The sequence below is a fragment of the Ahaetulla prasina genome, chromosome 7 (genome assembly GCF_028640845.1).
Source record: "Ahaetulla prasina isolate Xishuangbanna chromosome 7, ASM2864084v1, whole genome shotgun sequence".
In the NCBI taxonomy this organism is placed as follows: Eukaryota; Metazoa; Chordata; class Lepidosauria; order Squamata; family Colubridae; genus Ahaetulla; species Ahaetulla prasina.
The window spans coordinates 24959524-24982129 of NC_080545.1; the positions used below are offsets into that span (position 1 = coordinate 24959524).

At 36.9% G+C, this 22606-nt stretch overlaps 1 protein-coding gene across 5 annotated transcripts in view; it reads right to left on the bottom strand.

Moving 5' to 3' along the window:
* Positions 1 to 22606, bottom strand: part of PLXNB2 (plexin B2) — a 271494-nt gene that overhangs the window by 122464 nt on the left and 126424 nt on the right. Inside the window, exon 2 of one of the 5 annotated variants that reach the window (XM_058191601.1) lies at positions 11388 to 11530. The exons of the other annotated variants lie outside the window; for them this stretch is intronic. The gene's annotated coding sequence lies outside the window, so the exon portion shown is untranslated. The remainder of the gene's footprint in view (positions 1 to 11387; positions 11531 to 22606) is intronic. 5 annotated transcript variants of the gene reach the window in all.

Here is a 22606-nt window from a genome sequence, read left to right on the forward strand (position 1 = left end):
AATGAAGGTGGCATGCAATTTTTCATTTTTTCAGCTCTTTCTTCTGTGCTAAGAGTTAGGGCAAAACTAGATAGAAGTTACATATTTAAGCATGAATCCTCCCTAATCATACAAGTCAATTAAAGAAAGGCACCACTCAGAAGAACTGGGATTTTTTGCCTGTTTTGTACTATATATTCCCACATTTTCTCTCCCCAGCTGCTTTTTGGTCATGCTTTACCAACATGAGTGTCCCATGTGAAAAAAGTAATGCAGAGAAAATGACCATAGGATAAAGGCACATGAAAATATGCACTGTACAACCTTGAATTTCTTTTGCTTCGATTTCTGAGATTTACATTTGAGTTTGGCATTCAAATTGTAGACACAGAAAACAATAAATATTGCTGAAACCAAATGACTCCTTTAACTAGAAAATGAGTTTATGTGATCCAATATTTGCCTTCTCTGCAGCCTAGTTTATTCTGATTTCTATCATTTCTGCTCAGCCCATCATCTTCTGAGTTATTTAAATGCATACGATACATATAAGTTTCGCACATTCAAATAGTGAATCATGAATGTAAAACACACATTGAAAGCAGCATACCTGGAAGTCATGTATATAAAAGACAATATCTGTGTTTTTGTATTGATGTTCGAGTTTCCAACAAGATCCAGGAAATTTATTGAGCGAGCTGCTGGTTATCTATGACAAAATAACTGGTCTGGGGCTTTAGAGTTATACTCTTTATACTGACATTAATTTTCAATTCATAATGAGTTTAATTAAATGAAACATCTTAAAGCCACATTTTTGATTTGGGAAGGTGGTAGTGAAATGTTGCACATTAAAGTCCTGTGATAAGCTTTGGTTAAAATGAATTTAATTAAAATTTTCATATTATCAACCTTGGTCTTCTTGGAGATCTCTTCACCTTTCACTGGTTGTTCTGTGATTTGGAAGTCTGCTTATATTGTTCCACTGCTCAGTAATTACTTGAAGCCCAGCTATTTTTAAATGAGCTCTAATTAACAATCAATAAACTTGATTAGTGTACTCACCAGCAACAGCCTACAGTAAAGAACATGCAGAAGCAACCAAAACTCCATCTGCTATTAGAGAACGCTTATGTAATAGACATGCAAGACTGGCACATGGCACATAGCCAGCTGTGTCATAATAAAAACAGAAGAAAGGAAATGTTGAGGATTGGTTATAGGAGGAAGAGGAAGAATCATAGACTCAATGAGAAGCTATAGAAAATGGAAAGTTGCTTAGGTTTGTTTATTACATGAGTATAATCACTAACTATTACACTTTATTACACTAACTATAACATTACAAAAAGTAACAGCTTAAAAAAACAGAGTTATACTCTCTAATATGGCTTTATTAAAATCAGAAAAGCATCTTTTTTTTCTGCATCTGAATTTAGCTGAGAATTGTCTACCTTTTTCAATTTCTTTCTCTGAGACTTGATAAGTATTATGGATAATATAAAAGATAATATGGTAACAAAGGCAGACCCTTTGTTTAGGAGAGATTTGCTGATATTTGCCCTCAATTACAACCTTGGTCATACCCTGTAACCTTAAAAGTTGTAAATGCTTGGTGAGCTTTACAACTGGTTGTACTGACTTGTCTCTTTTCAAGCTGCACATGAAACAATGTGCAGAGTTCTGGAAAACTTAGGGAAAGCTCTCTAGAGTGATATTACTAAGTTCAGAGATTTATTGGATCCTACACTCAATCAAGAATTTAAACTTTGCTGATTAAATATTCCTTGGAATATGCAAATACATTTTTCATTACATGAAAATGCAGCAGGATTTATTTTTTAATTTATTTAATTTACTAGACTCTCTAACAAGAGAATCAGTTTGGTGCAGTGTTAAGGAATCAGGGTAAAATCTGAGAGACCATGAATTCTAGTCCCGCCTTAGGCACAAAATCAGTTGGGTGACCTTGATTCAGTCAGTCTCTCTCAGACCTAGGAAGGAGGCAATACAAACTACAATTTTACAACTTTAGGAAAAACCCTTCCATACTTCCACCTCTCACAATACTTGACAACACAGTATCAACAGTAGAAACCTTCAAATTTCTGGGTTCTATCATATCGCAAGATCTCAAATGGACAGCTAACATCAAAAACATCATTAAAAAAGGACAACAAAGAATGTTCTTTCTGCGCCAACTCAGTAAGCTCAAACTGCCCAAGGAGCTGCTGATCCAATTCTACAGAGGAATTATTGAGTCTGTCATTGGCACCTCTATAACTGTCTGGTTCGGTTCTGCAACCCAACAAGAAAAACACAGACTTCAGAGGATAATTAGAACTGCAGAAAAAATAATTGCTACCAACTTGCCTTCCATTGAGGACCTGTATACTGCACGAATCAAGAAGAGGGCCGTGAAAATATTTGCAGATCCCTCGCATCCTGGACATAAACTGTTTCAACTCCTACCCTCAAAACGACGCTATAGAGCACTGCACACCAGAACAACTAGACACAAGAACAGTTTTTCCCAAGGCCATCACTCTGCTAAACAAATAATTCCTCAACACTGTCAGACTATTTACTGAATCTGCACTACTATTAATCGTTTCATAGTTCCCATCACCAATCTCTTTCCACTTATGACTGTATGACTATAACTTGTTGCTGGCAATCCTTATGATTTATATTGATATATTGACCATCAATTGTGTTGTAAATGTTGTACCTTGATGAACGTATCTTTTCTTTTATGTACACTGAGAGCATATGCACCAAGACAAATTCCTTGTGTGTCCAATCACACTTGGCCAATAAAATTCTATTCTATTCTATTCTATTCTATTCTATTCTATTCTATTCTATTCTATTCTATTCTATTCTATTCTATTCTAATTGATAATTGAACAAGAAAACTGAGGAGATGTTGCAGACATTTTCCAAGAGTAATCATTGAGTCGAAGGTGGATGCACGCATACACACCTACACACTTTAACATCTTCATAAACGATCTAGATAAGGGAATAGAAGGGGAAGCCATCAAATTTGTAGGAAACAGTAAACTGACAAGAATAATCAACACTCCAGAAGACAAGCTCAAAATTCAAAAAGATCTGGACAGGCCTGAGCACTGGGCCTATCTAATAAAATTTAATTATATGAGATAAAAGTAAGGTTTTACATTTAGGCAAGAAAAACTGTATAGGTACACGTTAGGTGGAACTTGGCTTAATGTCAATAATTGTGAGAGGGATCTTAGAGTCTTAGTGGACAATCATTTAAATGTGAGTCAACAGTGTGCGGTGGCAGCCAAAAAAGTCAATGCAAGTCTAGGCTGCATTAATAGAGGGATCAAATCAAGATCTCATGAAATTCTAGTATTGCTTTATAAAGCCTTAGTAAGACCACACTTGGAATAATTCATCCAGTTCTGATCACAACAATAAGACGAAAAAATGTTGAGATTCTGGAAAGAGTGCAGAAAAGAGCAGCAAGAATGATTAGGAGGCTGGAGGTTAAAACATATGAAGAATGATTACAGGAATTGGGTATGTCTAGTCTAATAAAAAGAAGGACTAGGTGAGACATGATATCAGTGTTTCAATATCTGAGGAGTCCTACAAAGACGAGGGTGTCATACTCTTTTCCAAAGCACCAAAAGGCAAGACAATAAACAATGGATGGAAATTAACCAAGGACAGAAGCAACCTAGAACTAAGAAGAAATTTCTTAAAGTGAGAGCAATCAACCCATGGAATAGCTTGCCTTCAGAAGTGGGTACTGCATCACTGGAGGCTTTCAAAAAGACACTAGACAACCCTTTGTCTGAAATGGTATAGGGAAGGGCTGTAAAACTCCCAGCCTGTGGGCCAGATGCGTCATGCACTGGCCACACCCATGATAGGTTTAGTGAAGGGGGAAAAAAGTCCCAATATGTCACGTGATGCTGCTGTGACGACATGAGTTTGACATCCTTAGTATAGGGTCTCCTGATTGAGCAGGGTTTGGATATGAAAACCTCCAAGGTGCCAAAAAAACAAGCCCATCTTTCTGAAGAAAATCAAAATATTCCAGTCCCCTCTCTCCAAAAACACAAATCAAGAAATTGAGGCTGAATAAAAATTCCAATGATCATAAATAAGATGGACCATGTCAAGATGGGACAATCTGGTTCTCAAGAGACAGCTGCTCTGGAGGGCAGGTACCATGAAAGAGATTCAGTTTTAGTAAGGGTACCTAGACCATGCCATACAGTGAGATCAGTGGGAAGGGAAATGAGATCAGAAAGACTCAACAGTGCCCCACACCAGAGGTCTGTACTTATTAAAATTGCCTTACAGTGTCCTCTGAGGTGATGCAAAACGTTTACTTTATTATTCCTGTTGAATGTGATTTAGTAAGCATTCAATCAACGATGGTGAACATGCATGGCCTCCACTGCCTCAGAAAATCGTGCAAGAACAGGGCATGCTTTTTCACAGTTTTTGGCGGCTACAGAGGCTGCACCTGTTCACAGAAAGCGAACACTGCCTGAAAGTAATCACCTCTACCTCAGGCTCACCCTTGGCACTGCTACCAAGCAGCCTAGATGGAGACAGATAAAGAATCGTTTCTATTTTGTCAGGGTGTGTGTGACATGCCAGCAGAATCGTAGTAGGCATTTTCCAAATTTTTGACTTGCCAAGCCTAAAAGGTTTGCCATCACTGCATTAAATAGTAGTTCACTCGTGTTTTATATTCCTTGTTTACATTTTAGGTAAAGATAAAGGTTCCCCTCGCACATATGTGCCAGTCATTCCCAACTCTAGGGGACGGTGCTCATCTCCATTTCAAAGCTGAAGAGCCAGTGCTATCCGAAGACGTCTCTGTGGTCATGACTAAATGCCAAAGGCATACGGAATGCTGTTACCTTCCCTGTTTATATTTTACTTTGTTGCTAATATCCTAATTGTGTTACTTTCAAGATTCATTCATGAAAAATGTTATTTCAATTTCTCCCAATCTCTAGGAGACATGTACATACAACCACACTACACTTAGCTGTATTCCTTGCCTTTCTCCTGCAAATTTTAAATACATTTTTATGATTTATTATCTATCTGACTTTTCTGGTTCAGTTATTTTGCTCACTGGAGTGATCTTTCTCTTGAGATGCGAAAAATCTGAAATTTTTCATGCACCTCAAGAGGAAGATAATTCCTCAGCCCTGAAACAATTCACAAAGTCCTTCGTTTGGCCCCAGCAATTCTCATTTCGGGTGAAAGTTTATTATACCTGCTGCCTTTACTGCATCAGGTAATTCAGGAAGCTTTTCAGTTTTCTGGATTCATTTAAATATTGCCCAGATGAAGCATTGTCCTCTCTTGTTGTTCGTGGAACAATCATCCATTTGCTTAGATGAGTTTTGAACTCTCCAACATGACAACACAGTTGCTATTTGCAAATTAATCATGCCTATTCAATAAATTCTAACAAATAAAATGATTTAAAAAATTTGGACAAAGAAACATTACAGTAATATGAACATACCCTGCTTACTCCGATTATGATTAATGTGCAAATTACAACATGTGCAGATATATCCTTGATTTTCTATTTTTTTCTCATTTGAAAATGGATTATGTGGATAAAGACTTCATGTTTGCCAAAACCACCTTATGAGCTTCACGTTAAAATTAAGATCTGAACCTGGTTTCTCATTTCCAAGCTCAGCTAGGTATGGCACCGTGCTGATTACTTAGTTATTCCTGCATCTGAGCCCCTGAGAAGGACACCACAGAGTATAACAAAGCATGCTCCCTGTTCAAGAAATTAAAGTCTCAAGATGGCCACTTATATTGCTTAAGATGAAATACTAGAAATGGATCCACAAAATTTGTCAAAACACATATATTAAGTTACTCTGAGAGTCAGATGGGTGGTACCTAAATCTGACATATAAATAAATAAATGAATGAATGAATGAATGCATGCATGCATGCATGCATACATACATACATACATACATACATACATACATAAATTAAGACTGATGAAATTAAAATTTCTTTATTTTCTGCCTGATACCCAATCTTTCTTTTTTAGGCATATTTAAATTTCCATCCCACAGCAGTGCCAGTTCAGGACTGTCCTCAGAAATCTCATAGAACTGTGAGGTATAAAGGGTCTTTGACACAGAACCTTATTAGTTATGCAGTTCTTTTCAGTTTCAATCTCAAGCTGTGTGCATTCTTTTTTCATCCTCCGAAAACCGTCAAGGCCCCTCATTTGCCCTGTACATCTGTTGGGATTAATTGAATTGCAAAGTATTCTGTTCTGAGAAACCTGTTCTCTTCCTCTACCCATTCACACTCTCCAGGAGCTGGGGTTACTTATTTACAATTCCGTTTAAGTCAAATACTTCTCATGGAAAGCAAATTTGTCAATTATTATCAATAAATATGTACTATAAAGAGCAATATTCAGTTATAGAGTCAAATATTTTCAAGAAGCAGAAAATACTTTGAAAAAAAATGTCAAAGAAGGATACAAAAGGATAGCACACCGCAGGTGTCTCTTCTTAACAACAGGAGAAGAAAATGGTTGTTATTAAGAAAGGTAAAATACAATTTGCATGCAAACTATTTTAGATGACTCCATCACATTGCAGGCACTTTATAAGAAGGTTCATTTTCAACTTTAGGAATAAAAGCCTGCATATTAAGTGTACCAGTTTCATTGACAATAAATTGTAACTTTTATAATGTCTTCCAAGATGAAACTTTTTTTTTTCAAAGACAAAATAGCAGCCATTTTTCTTTTTATGACTAAACCAATGTTAAGATCCAAGAACATGATTAGATGTTTTCATTAAAAAGCTCAATAGCCAGACAGTGTTTTATAGAATACTATCCTCCTATGAGCTCAAACAATAGAAAGGGAAAAAATCCAATGATTTCAGACTATTAGGAGCGTCCAGATATTTGGAAAGTGCAGTTAACTGCTATTTTAAAGATATCAGAGACAAAAAATATGATTTTGGTATCTGGCTTATTATTTTTGGTTAGTGGAATACAAATGAATTCCTGTCCATGCTTAACTACTATGTTACATGAATTAAACTGTCTGTGGCATTATGCTTATGAAAAGCTACTCTTCCAAATGCTTTAAACTTTTCAAGTGCACTCAACAATAGATATTCCTTCATTGTTTTCTTGTCTTTAAAAACCTGCCAAACAATAAAGCAGCTCATCTCGTACTTCAACCTTTCCTGACATTCCTGTTGAGGGAAATAATGTAATACATATATAAACAACCAAGGCAAATCATATTTGATTTGTTTACTGGGATTTTTTAAAAATCTGCTTGATGCATTTCTATTATCTATTTTAGGAAACCACTTTGTGCAAAAGAAAAACCAAACTAGTTTTTATGATTTCTCTTTTAAATCTTACAAGAGTAACTTAGAACTCATCCAGTAGTGGGTTTCAAAACCCGTCGCTACCAGTTCGCTCGTGGGTGTGCTCGCTTGTGTGCAACGCTTCTGTGCATGCACAGAAGCATCTGGGTGGGTGGGTGGAGCCTCCTGCCGCTACCGGTTCACCCGATCCGTGGTGAACTGGTAGCAAACCACCACTGAACTCAACCATCTAGTAGGCAATTAGCAGCAATTTGTATGGAATGATAAACATCTCAATGACAAATCAGAGAACTTCTCTTTGATCATAGAACCTTTCTGGAAGCAACAAAAAAAATCGCTAAAATAATTTGCAGTGTTCATATAGGTCAAATGTGAGCAAAAACAATTTTAAGCCAAAACTGTAGCTCTTAGTTAAATGTGAACATTATCCTATTCTGTTTCATTATCTTCTGTCTTCAAACTCTAATGCAAACACTTGCCAGAAATCAAAGCTGATTTTTTTAAAATAAAATGTTTTGTACCGTAAATGGGATAAATGCATTCCATGGCTTAGATTTAAAAGCATATCTTAATGATCAAATGTGTAACAGGAAGAGTCTGACTTAGAATGTCTCCACCAATGTTATTTTATTGTTGGCCCATTACCAGTAGTGAAATTAATTTTTTTTACTACCGGTTCTGTGGGCATGGTTTGGTGAGCATGGCAGGGGAAGGATACTGCAAAATCTCCATTCCCATCCCACTCCAGGGGAAGGATACTGCAAAATCCCCATTCCCATCCCACTCTGGGATCAGTTGGAGGTGGCATTTGTCGGTTCTATTCAAAATTTCCACTACCGGTTTTCCAGAACCTGTCAGAACCTGCTGGATTTCACCCCTGCTCATAATTTTCTTTATTTGTTCAGAGAAGAATCAGAGATGAGTTGGTTGAGTGCACATCTAGTCATACCATTGTGGACATTCAACAAACTATCAGTCTGAGGAAAGGGAAATGAGCACTTGAAAGACTGAGGACTCTTGTTTGAGGTTTAGTTTACTGCCCATCTCTTGTTGCTCTAGATTGTGGGAGTCCTTCTGGACTCTAAAATAAACAGGAAATCTCAGGTAGTTGTAGTAACCAGAACTTTTATTTCTTATTCATTTCTTTATACCAATTGGTTTGTAATCTGGGGCCTTCTCTGGAAGAAACATACCTTGCTTTAATGATATCCATCTGGGCTACTGTAATACAATTGTAAGCCACCCAGAGTCACCTTTGGTGATATGGGCAGCATATAAATTTAACACATAAATATAGTAAGATAAATATTCCCATTGCACATATGTGCTAGTCATTCCCAACTCTAGGGGGTGGTGCTCATCTACATTTCAAACCTGAAGAGCCAGCGCTGTCCAAGATGTCTCTGTGGTCATGTGGCTAGCTTTGGCTGACTAAACGCCAAAGGTAGTCCCTTTGCACCAAAAGTGGTCCCTATTTTTCTACTTATATTTTTTACGTGCTTTTGAACTGCTAGGTTAGCAGAAGCTGGGACAAGTAACAGGAGCTCACCCTGTTATGTGGTACTAGGGATTCAAACCGCTGAAGTGCCGACCTTTCAATCGACAAGCTCAGTGTCTTAGCCACTAAGCCACTGTGTCCCCTTTAACACATAAATAAGCAAGTATTTATTTATTTATTATTTATTTTATTAGATTTTTATACCGCCCTTCTCCCGAAGGGCTCAGGGCGGTGTACAGCCAGATAATAAAAACCCACAATATACACATTAAAACAGAAACTTAAAACCAAACATATTACAAAGATGGCTGAAATTTTAAAAATTTAAAACCCTAAAATTCATAAATAACCCCAATTAAAATTTAATAAAACTTTTAAGCCAGTCCCGCTTGAATAAATAAATGCGTTTTCAGCTCACGGCGAAAAGTCCGAAGATCAGGCACTTGGCGTAAACCAGGGGGAAGTTCGTTCCAAAGCGTAGGAGCTCCAACAGAGAAGGCCCTACCCCTGGAGGCCGCCAGCCAACATTGTTTGGCGGACAGCACCCTGAGAAGACCCTCTCTGTGTGAGCGTACGGGTCGGTGGGAGGCATAAGGTAACAGCAGGCGGTCCCGTAAGTACCCGGGCCCTAAGCCATGGAGCGCTTTAAAGGTGGTAACCAAGATCTTAAAGCGCACCCGAAAGACCACAGGAAGCCAGTGCAGACTGCGCAGGAGTGGTGTTACATGGGAGCAACGAGTGGCTCCCACTATTACCCGTGCAGCTGCATTCTGGACTAGCTGCAGACTCTGGGTGCACTTCAAGGGCAGCCCCATGTAGAGAGCATTGCAATAATATAAGTATAAATAAATAAATCTCTTATGAACCAGCTTCTGAAGATGCCCAGGAAGATGGTCTTTCAGGCCTATGCCAACATTTAGGAAAGTTCTGAAAATTTAATTAATTAATCTTCATTTATTCTTTTACAGGGTTTTCAAGGAGAAATGTTCTGTCATACTCTTTATGTCTGCTCTGATTTTTTATTTTTTTCCCCGTAAGTAAGAGGTTTTAACTGTCCTGGCATTTTATTGTTATATGATTCTTATAGTTACCTTCTATTGTTTTAAGAAGCAGGATAGAAAAAATATTGATGTTTTTGAACTTTTGACACTGGAGAAGATTCTTGAGAATAATATGGATAACTAAGAAGGCAAGCAACTCGATCATTTAACAAATCAATCTGAGTTCTCATTTGAACCAAGAATGATTGGATTAAAATTATCCTACTTTAGATATATTTTGCAAAGATATAGGTCTCAGGAAAAAATCTGTAATACTGGGAAAAAGTGAAAGAAAAGAGAAGTGAATGATTCTTTTGGAGAAACTCTACCAACCAAAATGTCTATGGAGATTTTCAGTCATCCAGGTCATGGTTGTCCCAAAGGTACTTTTTCAAGAAGCAACTAAACTTTCTTGTTTTCTTCGAAGACATTTCACTTCTTATCCAAGAAGCTTCTTCAGCTCTGACTCGATAGTGGGGAATGGAAGGATTTATATTCCTTGCAGAGAACTCGTTATTTGCATTCTTTTAGAGAGTCATTGAGGTCACTTGGAGGTTTGTCTGTGTCCTCATGGTCACCTGAGTAGAGCAAATTGGTGCGGAGCCTTCTTGGAACTGCTGAAAAGACTTTGTGGTGGAGCTGTGCTTTCTGCAGGATGCTGTCTGCCCTGTATCCTTTCACTGTTGAACACAGGCGCAGGCTGCTGGAGATGAGTCTGTATTGTCTGTATCTTAAACTGAAGAGCAAATGGTTCCTGTAATCTTCAAAGTAAAACCAGAAAGTCCAGTTGCATCTTGAAAAAGCACCTTTGGGACAACCATGACCTGGATGACTGAAAATCTCCATCTGCATGAGAATCTCCATAGACGTTTAGCTATGCATGAACACCCTTTGAATGGTGCAGGAGTATGAACGGATTTTTAATGGCAGATGACAATACTTTTGTAAGACAATATTGTTGTAAGGCATTCTAAGAGGGCTTGTTTTCTATCTTAAAGTTAGCTCACCAATATTTTAATTATGTTACGACCCAGGTTGCCTAGGCAGAGGCAGTCATCGATAGAGTCCTTTATTGTCCTGTTAGCTGCCACAACAAACGATCCTACAATGGTTAGTAAGGTTCCCCCCCACACTTCCTTCAAGACAGCCACCCTCAGTCTCACAAACAAAAACTATTCAACAGACAAAACCAATTTGTAAAGGCAGGTAGAAATTCCAAAAAGAAGGGGCAAGCTTATGGGGTAAGGTCCAGAGTCAAGGTCCAAAGGGCAAGGCAATTCCAAAGGTCAGATAGGTCCATGAGGCCAAAGAAGCCCTATCACATTTTTGACACATGGGATCAAATTAAGCCCTACCCACAAAATTAGCCCTAAGACCCCATCCACCCAGGGTGCAGGGGTGGGGCGAGGCACACAGGTACAAAATAAGCTAGGGTGGGGATGGGAGTGGTGGAGCTGCCCTACTTACCAGGTCTTGCACACCCTGACACTGCCTTGCCTTCTTCTGCGACCGCTTGCCGTTACTCACATGCATTGCCCTGGCCTCCGTTTTGCCTTCAGATGCCGGATCCAGAGCTCTGTTATCAGCTGCAGATGCCTTCCGGCCGGCATCTGAAAACAAAATGGAGGCTTTGGCAATGCATGCGAGTGGCAGCAGAAGTGGGCCAGCAGCGGGCTCCTGCTGGGCAGAGCCGTTGGTGCCACTGCCGCAAGATGAGTCAATAATTAGAACCCTCCGAAAAGAAGGCCTAGCCTTTTTTCGAGGCTCAAAAGAAAACAAGACCCAGCCTTCATTTTGGAGAAACATGATAGTAAGTCAGATCTATAAATATTCTTCTTATTAATCATATATCTTCCCAGGGAGATTTAACATTATCTCCTTATGAAGATAATTCTGCATTTTCACTTGTTAGGAAAAGAGACCTATGAACTGAGCAGAACTCTTGATCACTGCATAAACCTTTCCATGTAGTATTCTTGATAGTAATAAGCATATAGTTTGTCACTGTCCTCTTCCAGGATGTTTTCTGACTTGTCAATAACTCTAACATTTCCTGCTGCTCACCCAGGGGTCAGTATGGAAATCAACCAAGTGCGACTAATTTCTATCCTTATGTTCAATGGGATATCTAAATTTACTGATATGTAAGAGAGGGCAAATATTAGAATATGATTAGAAGTATGGTTTCTTAAGGACAGAGAGATCATTCCACAACTGTATAAATTGAATCATCAGTAACTGATTGAAAATTATCAGTGCTTTGCCAACAGTCTTGAACTGTGATTAAATATCTAAATGTGATTCATTCTGTGGAGAAATGGTGTTGGAAAATCAGTGTTTAACTGCAAAGACATAATCTAATAATTTTGTCGGAGTGCAGAACACAGTCGCTTCATATTTTTTCAATCTAAGCAGCCTATTCTTGTTTTTATGAGTCTTTGCAATATTCAGGATTCACTGTCTACTGAAATGAATATGATATAATCGTATACTCTAATGTAAGAAGCTCATCAACATGTCAGAGCAAACACAAGAACCTGGCAATTATATTCTACTTAAAAAGTTCTAACTCATTAACACCAGCAAGTTGCATTGGGCAAAATGTTATGCTCCAATACAAAGGTCAATTATTATTCTCTTTGCTTTAGCGGATAGTAATTATTATCATGGTGGGAGGGGGGGGGGAGAATCACCATTGAACATAGCTGGGAGACAACTGATTTTAAATAATCCAAGATCAGAAATTTTCTGGTTTGAAGCTGGGTATCCTTGATAGTTCAAAAGCATTTAACTATCAATCCTTCCTGTGGCTTTCCTGCATCTTTGAATGCACCTTTTGATGTTTTCCCAAGAGTCCTGGGAAGGGAGAAGTGTTATATCAACCTACTTCTCTTGCATATAAAGATTTATTAGGTGTGAAGTGATGAATTACCATATGTTGGAACATGACAGTATCTCCGTATAACACACTTTAAAGGGAAAAGTAATTTCTTTTATTGCATATTTTTGAGATGAGCTCAGGTCAGCTAGGTGCTGCCACTTAGCTATTTGGAGATGTAAAAAAGATTTAGTAGGAAAAAACAGATGTGGGGAAAAATACAGATTTCCGCAGCTGTTGAAAAATACTTTCTATTTATAAATTTGCTATAATTTTATCTGAGAAGTGTTTGATAAAGTCAACCTTAATTATAAATTACAGTCTGGGTCCTCCATAAAAGAAATCCATTTTCCATTTAAAACCACCGTTCACTCATCTGATGAAAGAGGGAATTCAGATCAATTGTTTTTATTTTACAAGAATACAATATGGATAGTTTTTAAAGTCCCCATAAATCAAACTTAACTTGAAAGAAATTCTACCTTTACTTTATATGTCAAATATTAGATTAATAACTAGGACGTTGAACTTGTCGATCGAAAAGTCAGCAGCTCAGCGGTTCGAATCCCTAGTGCGGCCGTGTAATGGGGTGAGCTCCCGTTACTTGTCCCAGCTTCTGCCAACCTAGCAGTTTCGAAAGCACGTAAAAATGCAAGTAGAAAAAATAGGGACCACCTTTGGTGGGAAGGTAACAGCATTCCGTGCGCCTTTGGCGTTGAGTCATGCCGGCCACATGACAACGGAGATGTCTTCGGACAGCGCTGGCTCTTTGGCTTTGAAACGGAGATGAGCACCGCCCCCTAGAGTCGGCAATGATTAGGAAGTATGTGCGAGGGGAACCTTTACCTTTACTATAGACTAAATAGTTTTTCAGATTTTTCTAAAAGTGATATTTTTTGCTACTAATGTTTTTGACTAATTAATTATTACAAAATAAATAAAACAATCCAAACTCTCTGAATTACAGAACACAAAACAATGAATCACAGGACAAATATCAAACTAAAATTTAAATTTAAACTTTGACCACGGTATACTATTTATTAATAGCCCAGTACAGTACTGACAAATGGTAATGAGAAATAATTAAAAACACAAATCTGAAGTATACTATATACTATACTATATATGTCAGATTTTTGAACCCATGAAAAATAACTACCTCACTTAATTCTTACATAACAGGATTTTGAACACAATTTCTCAACTATATGAATTTTTCAAAAAATGAATTATGTACAGTAACTAATATACAATTCATACTATGATAATATTATTTCAACTTTTCTGAAGCTGTATATTAAGTTACAAGTCATCCTTACCAGGGTGTTTATGAAAGAATGAAAGGGCAGCAACTAAGAGGTACAAAGATTAAGTTTTGGACACCTCCACTCTGCATATAGATTCCTTACAAAATCTACAGAAAGAAAATGGAATAATCGGTTATATCTCTGAAGGTGTTTTTTCCATAGTAAAGAAAAATTTTGGTTTAAAATCTTTCAAAAACATAATCTTCCATATCTCTTGGGGAGGATATAAACTGGAAAAAAAAGACATTCTATGCAATGTGTATCTCTGTACAAATTGTTCAGAAGACCTGTTTTCTAATGCACAAATATGCATACCAAGCACTCTTTTTGAATTAATAACATAGAACTGCCCTTCATGCTCATACGGAAGCTGTTCCTGGTTGCCTCCACATAGAAGGTGGATGTGCCCAATCAAATAAATCAATGTTTCAAAAGACTTTCATATCTCCAGAGCACATCTAGCAAATTGCAGTTATTCATGCTTCTGACTTGAATATGGATCCTCTTAAAAGAAGGTAATTTACACACATCATCCATTCCAAACAGTGGCTTTATCCAATTATCATAATAATTTTCTCAATAGCTGGCATTTTGTCATGTGAGATTTCTGAAAAATCAGGGTCACTGACTTCAAGAACTTGATAACCCAATTTCTTCAATATGGTATTTGCTTCTTTTCACAAATTGCACTTAATTTCTTGGCAAATCATATATATGGAACTACCTTGGGGCAAACCAATACATACAGTAATGTAGTATGCATTTTGGAAGACCTCCTCCTGCATACACACACATATACCCCAAAAGGCATAATACCTGAACAAATATTCATCTCCTTGCTAAGACTATTTATATTTTTCATGATATCAGATAGTTGAGATTTGCTCTTATATGCTTTGGGCATTCAAAGAAGCACTGCTATATAGGCTAAATATTGTTGTATAAACTATAACCACTGCTTCCAATTACAAGAAAAAGAGACACAGCTTTTCTGATCACCTCTAATGGCCACCCATCGTAAATCAATCAGAGAAGAAAGCTAAATAATGTTTTGTAGGAGAAGCAGCCTCTGTTACTGTTGGTATTATTCCAACTAGTTTGGATTTCATTCAATCTAGTCATACTCAACAACTTGAATCCTGCATCATAAGTGAAGCTTTAGTGCTTTGAAACTGCCTCTGAATGCTTAGTTCATGAAATATAAAGGTGACTATCATCCACATACATACAAAGCCCATCTCCAAAACTCTGAATAATGTCTGTGAATAGCTCATGTTGACATTAAGTTGAATTTATGGTAAAAGTGAGGTTCATATAAAATGTTTTCAGTCCCCAGTTGGCTAACTTAAATATCCCCATTAATGAGCTGCAGAGAAAAACTGCATGAACAATTCAGTTGTACACATATCTGGTCTTCTAAAGCGTTATTCGAAGTTACTGAGGATTTGAAAAGCATTGAAAATGAATAGTTTCCTTTTCAACTTGCGTATAATGCCACTATAACTGAGAAGGGCCTTGGCCAAGCTCAAAATATATTTTAAGACTACTTGAAGAAGAAAGTGTCACTTAGATGTGGTTTCTTTTCTACATTGTTAATTAGATTTGCTAAGAAATGCATATTTGAGACAGGTCCAGCACTGCTAAATAATCCATTTTCTTAAGAATGGGTAGATGACTGCATTTAAGCAATATCTCTACTTTCTTGGATTTAATGGATTTGCTCAGTCTCTCTAGAAAGATACCCCTCGTCACAATTCTTGAATCTGACAAAATAGAATTCAAGCAAAAAAAAAACCTGCTTTGTGAGCTTTTCCCTTATTTCAAATTCATGCATTCTGACATTAGACAATAGTAGAAATTTAGAACTTTTTTAAAAAAAGGCTGAAATAAAGAAAGAAAATACTATTATTTAAATTATCTGCTACACAACAAAAATGAAAGAGTTTAGTTTAAACCAGGAATATTGTTACAAGGAACAATATTATTCAGGGAGTTAATAATACCTTCTGAATGCTATTATGATACCATTCATAGCAGCATAACTCTGGAACAAAACTCTAAGCTCTAATGAATTGTTTATAGTTGCAATAGTGAATATTAGGCATCTTTTTTGGTCCTTTGAAGTCTTAATTAGAACGGAAATGAACAATTCTTTATTCAGAATCAATCAGTCAAATGAGAAAGAAGATAATTTCTTGTTTGCACCACGTATTTCTAAGTTGAATTAAAATGCAGTGAGAGGCCAACTCCTCACTCTACTCTTCTACTCCTAAAATTAACTACCACACTTTTGAGACATACATACACAAATAATACCTTAAGCAATAATTAACAAGCAGTTTTAGTGGCTTTCAGGAGACTGATGCCCTGACTGGCACTGCCAGAATAACTAAGTACCTTTTTCCTCCTCAAATCATAGGGTCACATTTTTAGTAAAGAAGTTTAATTTCCAGAGGGCACCTAAAGCAATAAAGAGTTTTGTGCACTTTAAAGCCTATTATTATCTTATAAGGTTTCTTGAAAAACTATATACCATAATATGGAACATAAAATGTATCATGGTTGTATTGGCTAGGAGCTATATATACTCCCCCAATGTTGTGACCATTTTCTGCTTTTGCTCTTTATTTTATATTTGATGTTTGAATTAGAGACTCTGAAATTCTAATGTCTCTAGTCCTAGTGTATAATGGCAAGTAATCAAAGCTGTCCTGTTTTTATAGTGGAAAACTATTTTTCATGAATTCCTCTGCTTTCTTGCCTTTTTTTTTAATATCCCCTTTAAATCTTCATGGGAATAAGAACAAGAGCTCATTGTTTTAATGGGCCACACTCGTAAAAACAGTTCATCCCCTCTGTTACATATTTGGGGGAGGCCTTCTGTACAGGAAAACTAAGACATTTGTAGATAACATGGCCAGGCCGGGTGGGGTGGGGGAACGTTCTCCCACATTGTTAGAACTCAAGATTATCTCTGAGACCAAGTTCTGAAAGATTCAGAAGTGGCAGATTAAAGTCCCCTTCTTCCCAGTGCATAATAAAGTTGGGATATTTTAGAAATAAAAGTCACATCCATGGATAATCAGACTATATACCATATTTTTCGGAGTATAAGATGCTCCAGACTATAAGACACACCTACCTTTTTTGGGGAGGAAAACAAGAAAAAAAAATCTGCCTCTGTCTCCCAGCAATTTGCCTTATTACAGCAAACAGCAAGTTTTAATTTCATTTTCGTTTTCAGCACAGCCTGATTAGCACAAAGAAAAAACCCCCTGACTCCCAGCAATTTACCTCCTTGCAGCAAACAGCAGAGGCCTGCGCGGCTATAGGCAATAGCAATCCCTGCAGCCTGAAACAGCTGAGGGTCAGGAGGCACATCCAACTGACAATCAACTGCCTGTGCTAATCAGGCTGTGCTGAACCTGAAAGGGGCTGTTTGCAGTTTGCTACTTGCTGCAAAGAGGTAAATTGCTGGGAGGCAGAGGCCAAAGGTTGGGGGCCAGTGGGTGGGCGGGGCTATATTCAGTGTATAAGATGTACCCAAATTTTCACCCTCTTTTGGGGGGAAAAGTACATCCTATACTCCGAACTATATGGTAACTTGAGGAAAAAATATAATCATAAAGATCAATATAATCAAGAAATAGGGCTCTTAATATACTTGGACGTATAGTTTCCTTTATTGTTCTTCACCAGTAGACAGAATCTTGCCAACTATTTGCATAACTACATATATACTCTGGGGAAAAACTAGGGAGAAGCTCTTTCTGCCAGTCAGGTTTTCTAAGCTACACTGTCTCTTTGCTTTCTGGAAAGCAGCTCCCCACTCCCTTCTGGGAAACCAGACTACATTCCAACACATCTCTTTAGGTACTCACTTGTCCTTCCCCAGCAACTTCTCCTGGGATTTCTGCACCTTGCTGATGAGTGTAACTCATGAGCAAGCAACAGGACATTGAACGCATCATATTGTGCATGCTCAGTAGACAGAATATTTAAGTTTTCATAGCAACAATGTTCTTTTGATAGAAACATGTCAACATGTGAAATGTCATATTGTGACATTTAGAATCTAGGTATTTATAATTCCAGCTTGTTTTATTAACCATGATTAATAATAATAATAGTTAATTAATAATAATTAATTAATAATAATGACTTGAAATTCTGGATTTAGAAAATTTAGAACTATGCCGCCTTCGGTATGACCTGAGCATAGCTCATAAAATCATCTGCTACAATGTCCTTCCTGTCAATGACCACTTCAGCTTCAACCACAACAAGCACACAACAGATTCAAACTTAAGTGAACTGCTCCAAACTCGATTGCAGAAAATATGACTTCAGTAACAGAGTTGTTAATGCCTGGAATGCACTACCAGACTTTTTGATCTCATCCCAAAATCCCCAAAACTTTAACCTAAGACTGTCTACTGTTGATTTTACCCTATTCCTAAGAGGTCTGTAAGGGACGTGCGTAAGACCACCAGCGTGCCTACCATCCCTGTCCTAATGTTTCCTTTAATTGTATTCATTTTATGTATTCAATTCATGCGTATACTTATATATATTATTTAATATATATTCGACAAAATAAATAAATAAAAATAAATAAATGATCTCATCCTTCCCCTTGATTTGGCATCAAAAATTTTCAGCTTGACTTTGAACTGCTTGAGTTGGAAATTCATACTTTGTTCAGCTAGGTCTCAGCTATGATTTGGAAAAAAAAACCACCTTCCCTTTAACACTCTGTGCTTGGAGGGAGGGAGAGAAGAAGGAGATATGAAAAGATCAGCAGAGCTTGGGCCATCCTAAGCTCTGGAGGGAGAATTTTCCAGATGGCAGGGACTATGGTAAAAAAGATGTGTGTCCTAGCACCTGCATGGGATACGTCAGAATGAATTGGACAGATAGAGATAGTAGGTAAGCTACTGCTTAACCCTTCCCGAGTGATGAAGGGCTTTAAAGGTGATAACTAGCATCTTGAACTGCATCTGGAAGCGAACTGGCAATAGCTGATGCAATAGGGGTATTACAGCAGGGGTTAAATCTACTTACCTTCCTTACCAGTTCGGAAGTGCACAAGTCAAACGCGCATGCTCGCTTTGCTCACGTGGACACGTCACATACATGCGCAGACCTGTACATGTGCAAAACCTTCTGCGCATGTGCAAAAGGTAAAAAACACATTACTTCCTGGTTAAAACTAGGAAGTAATGACACCCGGGCAGGTGGGCAGAGCTTTGCTCCGCCATCACTATCGGATCGCTGAACCATCAGCCACAATCGCTACTGGATCACTAGATCTGGTCAGAACCGGGAGCATTTCACCCCTGTATTACAGGTGTCAAATATGAACCTCATTTACTATCATGCAATTGTATTCTGTACCAGCTGAAGCTTCTGAATGCTCTTCAGGGAAAACCCCATGTAGAATACATTGCAGTAACCCAGAAAAGAGGTCATGAAGGTATGACTGATCTTCCTGTGAACCTCCTAGCTGCAATCAATTGCCCATTGTGGGACACAAAATGTTGGACTTACTGTATTTGTATTTTGATCAAGCAGAGCTTTTCTTAAGTTCTTATATAACATCCACTGAGATTGTTAATCCCAACAAACTTCAGCAGTGCCTTCAAAACGAATTTTCCCATGGAATCTTTATTTAATGTGCAAAATTAAGCTTTCAAGACAATATACCAAGGCAATTTTAACTCATGCAAATTCACTTTCTTTCCCCAGTTACTAACCCAATTTACATTTTCTTCTTCTCTTCCTCCATTAGCTTTTAATGTTATAAAGTAAACCAAATCAAAAATAAATTCCGCTTTCAAAAGAGCTCTTCATCAAATCAAGAAAGCAAGAAAGCAACCAGACAGGCTATGGGAAGGAAAGAAAAATGAGGCCGGTGTCATGCTTACATCTTGTCACCAGTTTAGATGAAATAAGTTTGCTCCGAAGACATAGGCAAAGAAAGTCTCATTCCATAAAAGTAGGGTTGGGTAAACTCACTTGCATTTGATAAACCAATTTTCATTGTTTTCTTATTTTTTAATGAAATAAAACTAGGTGAAGGGTGTAAAAGAATGCAAACCAGTTCATTGTACTCTGTTTGTTTATATCAGCATTCTTCGAATGGGATTAATTTCATGGCCTAATTAGATTGAACAGCTATAATCATAATTACTGGATGCGTGTAACAGAAATGTAGGAAGCTAAATGAAAAAAAATGTACTTTTCTTTCACCAACTTATTAACCTGCCTATAATTTCCATCATTTAAGCAGGAACAACTGCATAGTGGATTTTTGAATTTAGAATTTGGGTTATATGTCTGCTATCAAGTTCAAATGATAATGCATCTAATCATAGAGAACTGTTAAAAATTACAAGTAAATGCCCTTCATGTATATTTCTGTCCAGATTTGTGCTCTGGGGCAATGGCCCTTTTATTGAAAAAAAATTTATTTTTTCCCTCTCTTTATCTCTGCCTCTATAAAAGTAGATAAAAAGGACTAGATGCTAGTAGTCCAATGTTTCTTTGAAGTTTCATTTGTTTATAACTCAAAGGTTATTTTCAAGGACTACATCTGGAATATCTCTGGACTAAACAAATAAGGAATAACTTTACAAAACACAGAAAAAAAATCATCAAGAAATTTACCGAACAAAGGACTATTTTTAGTCTATCAATAGTTGACTTAAGTAACAATACTACTAAATAAGTATATTTCTCAGAACTTCCATCACATTAATAAAAAGCAGTTAAAAGATATATTGATTGTAGTGCATCTTTAAAAAGGAATACATATTTTGAAACTAGAACCAATTATTCAAACAAGTAATGCACTGGAAGGTCACAAAATCAGAAAATGGTATTTGCCTTTGTGGTAATTTTTTTTCATTGCACTCTTATTTCAAATGAAAAAAAAAACATGGGAGTTTTTTCATTTATCATCATTAGTCTATGCTCCATGTTAAGTGTAATTTAGTTTCAAAGAAATCTATCATTTTGGCCTACTAATCTTCAATAGAAAGGTAGGGATGAATGTTTATTAATTCAAAAGTTAACATAAATCTAACATACATTTTGCTGTGACTTTATGCATACAAAACTTGCTTCAGAATTGTTGTGTATGCTTTCGCTGTTCACATTTTACAGAATTTCATTGTCTTGTCTTCATATACAGCATATATGAGCAAATTTAAAACTAGTAAATCTATAAATTGTCTTAATATCAGGACTGGGAGCTTGAAGGTTTGATCCTGTACTTTATCTTTTTAACATTTTTTAAAAAATTGGAATACTTTGTTACTATTAAACATGTCATCTTTGATTTTCACTGTATGTGAAGAATTGTTATGGACAGGACTAAAATCAACTACGTGGGTTGGTATTTGAGAAACTCAGCAGTGTTCACAAACAGACTTTGTGCTATGACCTCAGCTATGGCTGGTAGCTATAATGGGGACACATACGTTATACTTTATCAGACTAGTGAAAGGATTACTGAGCCAAATATGGACTGTGTCATAAAAAAGACTTCAGTTTTGTTGTATTTCAGAAATACAAGTAATCTATTTGCGTCTTTCTTCCCAACCAATATGGTAGATTCTTAATGCAAATTCAAATCATCTGTGAAATTGACAATATTTAGATTATGTATCTGCAAATTAATATCACATTTCATTAAATCTCTGACTGGGAGCAGGCATCTCTTGGAACTCCACTCATATTCTCAAAACATCTAACTTCTATATTTCCTGGATGTTTTACATAACCAAATGTTCATGGAATTTGGAAAATTCATAAACCAAACAGCAAAACCTACTGAAAGCGTTTTCTTCATTTGGAATCTACATAGAGCCTAGCACATATGTAAATCCATACAAGGAAAGAATCTATTTTCAGGTTTATAAGTATGAAATGATTGTAGCTTAAAAACATAATAAGTTGTTTGTTTTTCTTCTCTGTTCTATACATACCTCCCATTTTTGTCTGGCTTGTTGTTCATTAGGATTTTTATTTTCTGTTTTGTCTGCCTGTATTTTTCCCTTGTTTTATTTACTGGCGTTCTTATGCATAGCTTTCCACTGCAAAGCTCCCATTGTTTCTTTAAAGGGTTTTCCCTTCTAAGCTTTAGCAGACTAAGAAGAAAACCACTTCTCCTCCCCCAGGTATATTATCTCAGTTTGGCAGAGGAGAACTGAAGGAAGAAAATCTGTCCAATATGCCATCCCCACCAGAACAGGATAGGCAAAATGCAATCTGATTAGTGACTAAAGTCACCAGATTCTACGACAGACCATTTGTATCTTTTCCAGGCAATTGCGTATATGAGAATAGAATAGAATAGAATAGTATAGAATAGAATAGAATAGAATAGAATAGAATAGAATAGAATAGAATAGAACAGAACAGAACAGAATAGAATACTTTATTGGCCAAGTATGATTGGACACACAAGGAATTTGTCTTCGGTGCATATTCTC